The sequence below is a fragment of the Miscanthus floridulus genome, chromosome 8 (genome assembly GCF_019320115.1).
Source record: "Miscanthus floridulus cultivar M001 chromosome 8, ASM1932011v1, whole genome shotgun sequence".
NCBI lineage: Eukaryota > Viridiplantae > Streptophyta > Magnoliopsida > Poales > Poaceae > Miscanthus > Miscanthus floridulus.
In genome coordinates this window covers 147,365,303-147,373,439 of record NC_089587.1, presented here as the reverse complement: position 1 = coordinate 147,373,439, position 8,137 = coordinate 147,365,303, and the positions used below count along the sequence as shown (strand labels likewise).

The 8,137-nt window shown below is 46.8% G+C and overlaps 1 long non-coding RNA gene across 1 annotated transcript; it reads left to right on the top strand.

The window, feature by feature from the left end:
- Positions 1-7,129: 7,129 nt before the first annotated feature.
- LOC136473641 (uncharacterized) lies at positions 7,130-7,639 on the top strand. The gene is made up of 3 exons (XR_010762703.1): positions 7,130-7,303; positions 7,379-7,477; positions 7,563-7,639. It is a non-coding gene; the product is annotated as an uncharacterized lncRNA (long non-coding RNA).
- Positions 7,640-8,137: the final 498 nt, after the last annotated feature.

Genomic DNA, 8,137 nt, shown 5'->3' with positions numbered 1-8,137 from the left:
CGTGATTGAGAGCTCACGCTTCTTTGTTGGGCTTTTGTTTGTATCATTGTCAGCTAAACTTCGCGTCGATGCTGAGGCCTTTTCTAATTTATGTGGGCAACTACAACGTGCGCTGCAGTTCCTGGCCCAAGCTGGTATGCAGAAACGCAAGACCCACCCACCATGGGCCCATAACTGAAGCTCCCTCTCTGTTTTTGCAGGCCCGTACGGCCTATTGCCATAGTGGACTTGAGCTGCGTTCAACCAGGATCTGCAGTCTGCAATCTTTGGATCTTATTCCCTGTTGTAGTGTTAAACATCTCGGTCCGGATGCAAATTGTTTTGAGCTCTGGCTTTAGAAAAACTAGATGATACCCCGCGTGTTGCTGCTGGGATTTTGTAGCACTACTATTTGAGAAGGATTCACAGAGCGAGAAATAACAAATCATGAAAAAAAATATTTTGTATCTATATATGTGACTTCCACCATCTTATGCACTTGTAGCCTTTATTGGGTATGAAATATAGCTGAGTTACTGTGGCACATGCTAACTGCTCACAGTACATGCCTACTGTCTGTGTGTGTGTGTCATATATACTCATATGTGCCACGAAAAGACTGCAGTAATGAAAGCAAGCAGCTCGACCTCCTCATCTCTTTCCTTCCATATCCTTGCCCAGAATTCTCTCATGGGCCAGATTAATTCCATCGTGATGCCCTGCTCCTAATGACTCAAGGAGCTTGGTGCTATCCTTCTACGTCGTTTCATTAGCAAAGTGTATTAAGTTTGCATGCACCAACCAACTCAACCCAAAAGCTTAAGCTAACGGGGAGAGATGGACAATTCACTTATATTCCAACTCTCTCTCTCACGTGGAGGCTCCCTCAGGCCTTAGACGTGGAATCGGAGCGAGCAACAATTATTTTATTTTAATTGCGCTAACCAGGATTCAAACTCGAGACCTTTGGCTCTGATACCATATTAAGTTGCATGCACCAACCAACTCAACCCAAAAGCTTAAGCTAAAGAGGAGAGGTGGACAATTCACTTATATTCCAACAAAGTGCTCCTCTAGACCTTCTTAACAACCCTGCGATCAAGCTGCGACACATCAAAGAAGCCGGATTGGCTCTCTCCCACCAGGCTGTGACGATAAAACCGTGTGACTAAGGTCAGTTTCAATGGGAAGTTTTATGTCCTAGTTTTCAAGAGGTGACACTGAGAATGAAATATGGTCTCTCAGTGCATAGTTTCATTTCACCATTTCATATGCTAGCTTTACCATTTAATTCTTGAATACAGTAAAAATCAATGTGGGACCCACAAGAAAAATAAAAAAACCCACACACAATCCTTAAGTCTGCTTGGTTCTCTTCCAGTTGCGTCCAACAGACCACGCCGGCACGCCGCCGTCGCCGAACCCGTCGAGCCATACTTTCCACCTGAAAAGCTTTAACTCCGCATCCTCAAGATAGCAGATGCCTTGTTTAGCCGCTCGGCATCCTCTTCCTCTCCGCCGCTACCGGAGGGTGGAGGACCTGCTCCCCATGTGTGATCTGGCATGACTGGGTTTGGCTCTCATCCTAGTCGAGCCCGGCAGCGCATTCGACCTTGCGGGGTAGGGGAAATTCCATTCACCAAGAGCCAGATTCTAGAGTGAAATTTTTGTATTTTGATCTCTTTTGAAAACAATTTTTAGAAAAATACCTACGCCAAAACATTTTCTGAAAATAGACCATTTTTAGGCGTCTTAGCACATGACACCGAGATATGAGTCTCGGTGTCGTGTGACACGACGCCGAGGTATTGCCACGTCACGGACGACCGGGGTCGTCGGCGACACAGTGGCGCGTGGGGTCCTAGACGTCGGCGTCGTGGCAGCCAACGCCAAGGGCCCAACCTCGGTGCGGCTGGACAGCGCGCCGAGCTATTGGCACCATCTGGAGCGTGGCCCAGGCGGCCCAACAACGCACGGTGGCCCAGTAGCTCGGCGTTGGGTCACTTAACGCCGAGCCTCCAGACCTCGGCGCGGCCCGACTCAACGCCGAGGTCTGGTCCCTTGAGGCCGCGCCGAGGCCCCCTTCTTCTTCCTCCCTCCATTCTGAAACCGCCGGCCTCCTCTCTTTCTCTTCTCCCCCGCGCCGCCACCAAACCCTAGGCTCCAAAATCGACCCTAGGTGCCACGATCTCGGCTCCCGAAGCTTCCTCGAGGTAATGGTCCCTCCCCTCCTCCATTCTATCCACGTAGATGTGCTTACATTGTCCCTAATCATGTGGAATCATGGGTGTATGGTGTTTTGGTATATTTGTGTTTGCATTTGCAAAATGTATGGCTTAGGATGATTGAGTGCATTGTTGTTTAACTGTTTTATGTGCTGAACATGTTAGGTTAGTTTGGTTTCTAGTTATTTTGGTCATTAGGGTTCTTTGTTTATTGTAGGTGTCATTAGGGTTAGTTATTTGTTGGTCATTAGGGTTAGTTTGTATTTTATTTATTTGTTGGTCATTACATTTCAATTTTGTATGACTAGAAATGATTATGTTGTTGGGGTTGAAAAAGATGAAATGATATATTTTAGTTTCTACTTATTGGATTGAAACTCGCATGATATATTGATATGTGACACTACTTGTTGTGTGATGGCTGTAGATGGATAAATTAGTGAGGTTGCATCATGGAGGCCGTATTGTTAGGACAAGAGATGATAGTTTGGAATTTCTGGACATGTGTGAGGAATTGTTGATTTTTTCTGAAACACCATCTTTGACCCAGTTAGTGGAGCGAGTGAAGGTTAAGTTAGGCTGGAATGAAGGAGACGTGCATGTTCAGTTTGAAGGTGTCATAGATGTTGGGTCATCGAAGGGTCCTCAGATCAAGCGGTTGCTCAAAATTACAAGCGAGACTGAATGGAATGATTACAAGGCAGTTGTATTGGCCTTAGAAGTGCGATCTTTGGATTTAGTAGTAAGTAAGGAGTCCAGCTTAGGAAATGATAACTTTGAAGCATGGCCATCTTCCCCCGCTCACATAGATTATGGTCCTTTGTCTGAAGAAGAAATACTTCTCACACAACTAGGCTACAGTGGAGATGAGGAAGAGAATCCGATTGCCGATGGTGAGGGCAATCATGATAGTGATGAAGAGGATGATGATTATGTAATTGGTGATGCAGAAGAAGGTTTGGACGATGCTAGCGGAGACTTTTCTATTGAGGATGAGCTTAGCGACGAAGATGATCTTAGTGGTGAAGAAGACTTTGGTGATGCTAGGGCTACGAACCGTTTTGACATGGAGATAGCTGGAGATGATGAATCCTTCGTAGAGGAGATAGCCGAAGACTCTGATGACGATCGCCCTGTTGGTCGTCTCAATTTTAGGGAAATAGAGATATTGTCTAGGGTCTTGCCTTGGAGAGATCCACTAGTTGGTGATTTCGAGGACCTTAGCCATGGTCATAGGGCAGTAGCTGATGGTGGGCCAAGTGATACAACTGTGCCTGATGTTAGCGGTTGCCTCATCATATGGAAGGGCATATTGTTTGCTACCATGGATGAATTGAAATCATGGTTGCAAGAGTACTCCATTGTACACAACCGACCTTTTAGGGTCATCAATTCATTCAAGGAGAAGAGGTACACTGTTGCTTGTGAAGAACAACAGTGTGGTTGGAGAGTATGTGCTAGGAAGACGAAGGCAGGCAAATGGAAGATTACCTCAGTGAAGCAACCACATGTTTGTGCCACTGCTGAGGCAGAAGAGAACCATCTGCAGCTCAATTCTCGGTTCATTGCAAGGCAGTTATGCCCTGTGGTGAAGCATATGCTAACCATTACGGTGTCTGCGTTGGTTGAGATCATCTTCCAATGGTACACTTACTATGTCAAGTATGAGAAAGCATGGAGGGCAAAGCAGTGTGTACTGGAAATAATATTTGGAAATTGGGAAGAAGCTTATGAGCGCCTCCCTGTAATGTTGAACGCAATGAGGGCTGTAAATCCTGGGATGCACTTCGAGTATTTACCTAAGGAGGGTGAAACAAGGAATGGTAGCCAGGTATTTGGAAGGGCGTTTTGGGCGTTCGGGCAGAGCATCGAAGCATTCAAGCATTGCAGGCCCGTCGTCTCAATTGACGGGACCTTTCTTATAGGGAAATTTGAAGGCACAATGCTTATTTGTATTGGGACAGATGCAGAAGACCAGCTTGTGCCATTGGCCTTTGCGATTGTTCGGAAGGAGGACACAAATAGTTGGTGTTGGTTTCTCAGGCTAGTAAGACAAGTGGTAATTGGTCTGGGACGTGATGTTTGTGTGATATCCGATAGGCATGTTGGCATTCTGAATGCCGTAGAACAAGAGATTCCTGGTTATGGCCAAATACATCACCGGTGGTGCACCAGACACCTTGCTCAGAATCTTATAAGGCGTGATCACACAAAGGACAACTTCAAATTATTTGAGGAGGTTTGTAGGCAGCAAGAGGTTCAATTATTCAAAGACAAGTTAGATGCCCTGAAGTTAGCCACAAATGTTGATGGCAGGCAATTCTTGAGTGAGTTGATGGCGTCGAAGGATAAGTGGTCACTTGCATATGACACCGGTGGTTGGAGATGGGGCTTCATGACTAGTAACATGGCAGAGATGTTCAACAGCCTTCTAAGAGGTTGTCGTGGTCTGCCTGTGACTGCTATTGCCTCATTCACCTTCTACAAGTTGAATTCTTGGTTCATTTCGAGGAAGAAGCATGCGAGGTCTCTATGGACAGCAGGCAAAGCTTGGCCACTTTTAGCATCTCAGGAACTAGCTTTCTCAAAGAAAAAGTCTAAACGATAGAAGGGTTCATGTTTCGATCCGATCAACCTTGGATATGAGATTCTAGAGGGTGGTGGAACTAACATTGGTGGTGAAGACCGGGGTGCTCGAAAACATAAAGTAGTGATCAATGAGAACAAGTGTACGTGTGGAAAACCGATCATATACCATAGGCCTTGCTCCCATATGATTACAGCCTGTCGCCTTAGACGTGTTGACGCTGAGGTTCCTCCCCGTATGGCCGCGGAGTTCTCTTTGAGGAACCTAATGAGCACCTAGAATCCTCAGTTCGAGCCATTTCTTGACGAGAGTCAATGGCCTACTTATGATGGCCTCAAGTATGTGGCTGATCTTGGTTTACTCTGGAAGAGTAGAGGACCTAGGCGGCGGAAGCGGTTCAGGATGGACATGGACCGAGCCACGAAAGGTAGATCAACCACGAGTAAGGTTGAGAGATATTTTGTAGAGGACACCCAAAAGAGCCATTGCTCTGGTTGCCATAAGCCGGGCCATAATAAGAGAAAATGTCCTGAACTACTTAGACAGCAGGTATCTCCACCAAGCTAGCTACTTGAATTGCTTTGTGTAATAGTACATTGGTTTACTTTTGTTTTTTTTATTTTTATGTTACTTCGTACCACATACACATGCTTTAACTTATACTAATGCTTTGGCATTGCTTATGTTGTAGGATGGATCGGTTCCCCCTTCTTGATCCAAGGTTCGATGAGCACCACCAGGCTCGGAGGATCGAGAACGGAGAGGTATATTCAACAATTCGTATGAAACAGTGCATTGTTCATCTTTTGGTCTATAGTCCATGCTCTTTATAAAGTGACATGAACTAATACTTTTTCATGCTTCTCTTTTTTTGCAGGTATTGAATGTGCTGAGGTCAATGACACATGAGGCCTCTACGACCATGGTCTACGACGAGAGGTACACGCCCCTCCTAAAGCTGGCGAACCTTGCTACCGTTGCTCGTGTTTGTCGTCGAGGCATGCCACCTTTCAACCCAGCGGCGCTGACGGCGTTGATAGATCGGTGGCGTCCAGAGACACACAACTTTCACCTACCATGCGGGGAGATGACGGTCACTCTCGAGGACGTTGCCATGATCCTTGGAGTAAAAATCCAAGGATTCCTAGTGACAGGAGACACGGAGTCTGAAGGATGGCAGCAGTGGGTTGAGCACTTCTTAGGACGGCCCCTAGCGGTAGTTGAGGCTGGCAAGAAACGGCGCAGCAGTGGGGTGTCCCTGAGGTGGCTTCGTTAGCAGTTTTGGGAGTGCCCACCCAACGTAGACGCCCAGACCGTGACATACTATTGTCGGGCCTACGTCCTGCACATGTTTGGTATGGTTCTCTTCCCTGACGGCACTGGAGACACGGCGTCCTAGATGTACATCCCGTGCCTTAGGAACTGGGAGGATGCCGGCAATAGGAGTTGGGGCTCGGCTATACTTGCCTTCCTGTACCATCAGCTTTGCGAGGCATGCCGCCATCCTAGAGGCGCGCACGCTACAATGTCAGGGTGCATCACACTGTTGCAGGTAATAAAGCAAAGTTGTACAAGTTTCCACTACAATTCAATGTTTTTTCTTAATAAAAGTGATTAACATTCAAGTTTCCACTCTTTTTTGTAGATTTAGATGTGGGAGAGGCTTCCAGTTGGGAGACCGCATCAGCTTGATCCCCCACAACCTTGGTTTCCTCAAGGAGACACAATTGTCGCCCCTACCGTGGCACACCTCTACGAGCAAGCCCACGGAACTTACCATGTGTCACGCCACGCATACATCAGCTTCACCAACGAGCTGGACACCCTTTTGCCACAGCATGTAAGTTTCCCACCCTTTTGGCCTAATCGAGGATATGTGCACAAATTGAGCGTCGACTAGTTGATGATGACGTTGTGTACAGGTTCAATGGTGCCCATATCGGCGGAGGCAAGTCACGAATCTCAACTTAAGCTCCTTGTGCATGGCAGACACGGACGTCTAGATGATGAGGACCCCCTTATTTGTTTCTATGCAGTGGAGTACCATCTCCCTCACCGTGTAGCACGGCAGTTTGGTAGGTTGTAGCCTTCTCCGCTCGATGATTTCTCCACCGGTTGGCAGCTCCACAAGTACGTAACATGCAATATTTTGTTTGTTTCACATGAATGAATCATTGAGTAGCCCTTCATATTCCCGCTATGGTGTAAAATTTGCAGGTTCAGCAGACAAAAAAATAAGAAGATCACCAACTGGCAGCTGGAGCACCAGCGCTACATTGATGAGTGGATGTTGATGGAGCAGAACAACATGTGCATCCACACCGTCCATCGTGACAAGGCATTCGATGATTACCTTGTTTAGTTTGGTCAATGAACAAGGCTTCAATTGAGGCCCGCTTGGATGGAGCAAGACATTGCTGACATTGCGAGCGAGGATGAGGGCAACAACCCATATGACCAAGCTACCCGAGAAGGCAGGCAAGTTGAGATCGCCCCTGCGTTAGCCAGAGCTGTAAGTGATACAACTATTTCCATCTATGAGGTCTTTGCTGTCATGGAGACTTAAATTCTTGTTTTTGTTGCATAGAGCACGGAGATAATGAGGACAGTGGCCGAGCAAGGAAGGGCATTGATGATTCCTGTGGGCGATCCTGATGAGGCCTCCATGTTATGACAGCACATTCAGGTAGTCTCCTCTCATTCAATTGATGTTACATCTTTATATAGTTTTGCGACCAACCCCACTTACTAATAGTGCTTTCAAAATGCAGCGTGCCATGCATCGCCTCTGAAAGGTAGCTGCACGCCTTGGATGTAGACGTTCCCCGGATGTGGCAGTCCCACAACAGCTTGGTGCTGGACCATCTACTGCACATGTTAGAGGGACTTCATCTTCACATGGTGCACATGGTGGTAGGACTTCTTCTTCACATGGTGCAGCAACTAGTGCAGAGGGTGGTCAAGGACATGGTCATTATGATGATGAAGATGATGAAGGACAGGGAGAGTACTATGATCATGAGTATGATGAGATTGGCATGTTCCAGCTTGGAGATGCACCCCAAGGAACTCAAGGCCCCTCCGGTTCTAGACGTCCACAGAGGACGCTCAGACCAGTGGACAGGTACACTCCAGGTACCTATCCATTTGGGAGGGGAAAGCGCTACGCTCGCCGTCCACATTAAGGTACAAGGAGCGATAAAAGATCCAAAGACTTCATATGCTATATTTTGTGCATGGACTATGTATGCATTGGACCTTATGTAATGCACTATGTATGTACCTTGTACTATGTTTGGACTATGTTGGTTTATTGATGAAGCATATGTATGGACTATGTTGGATG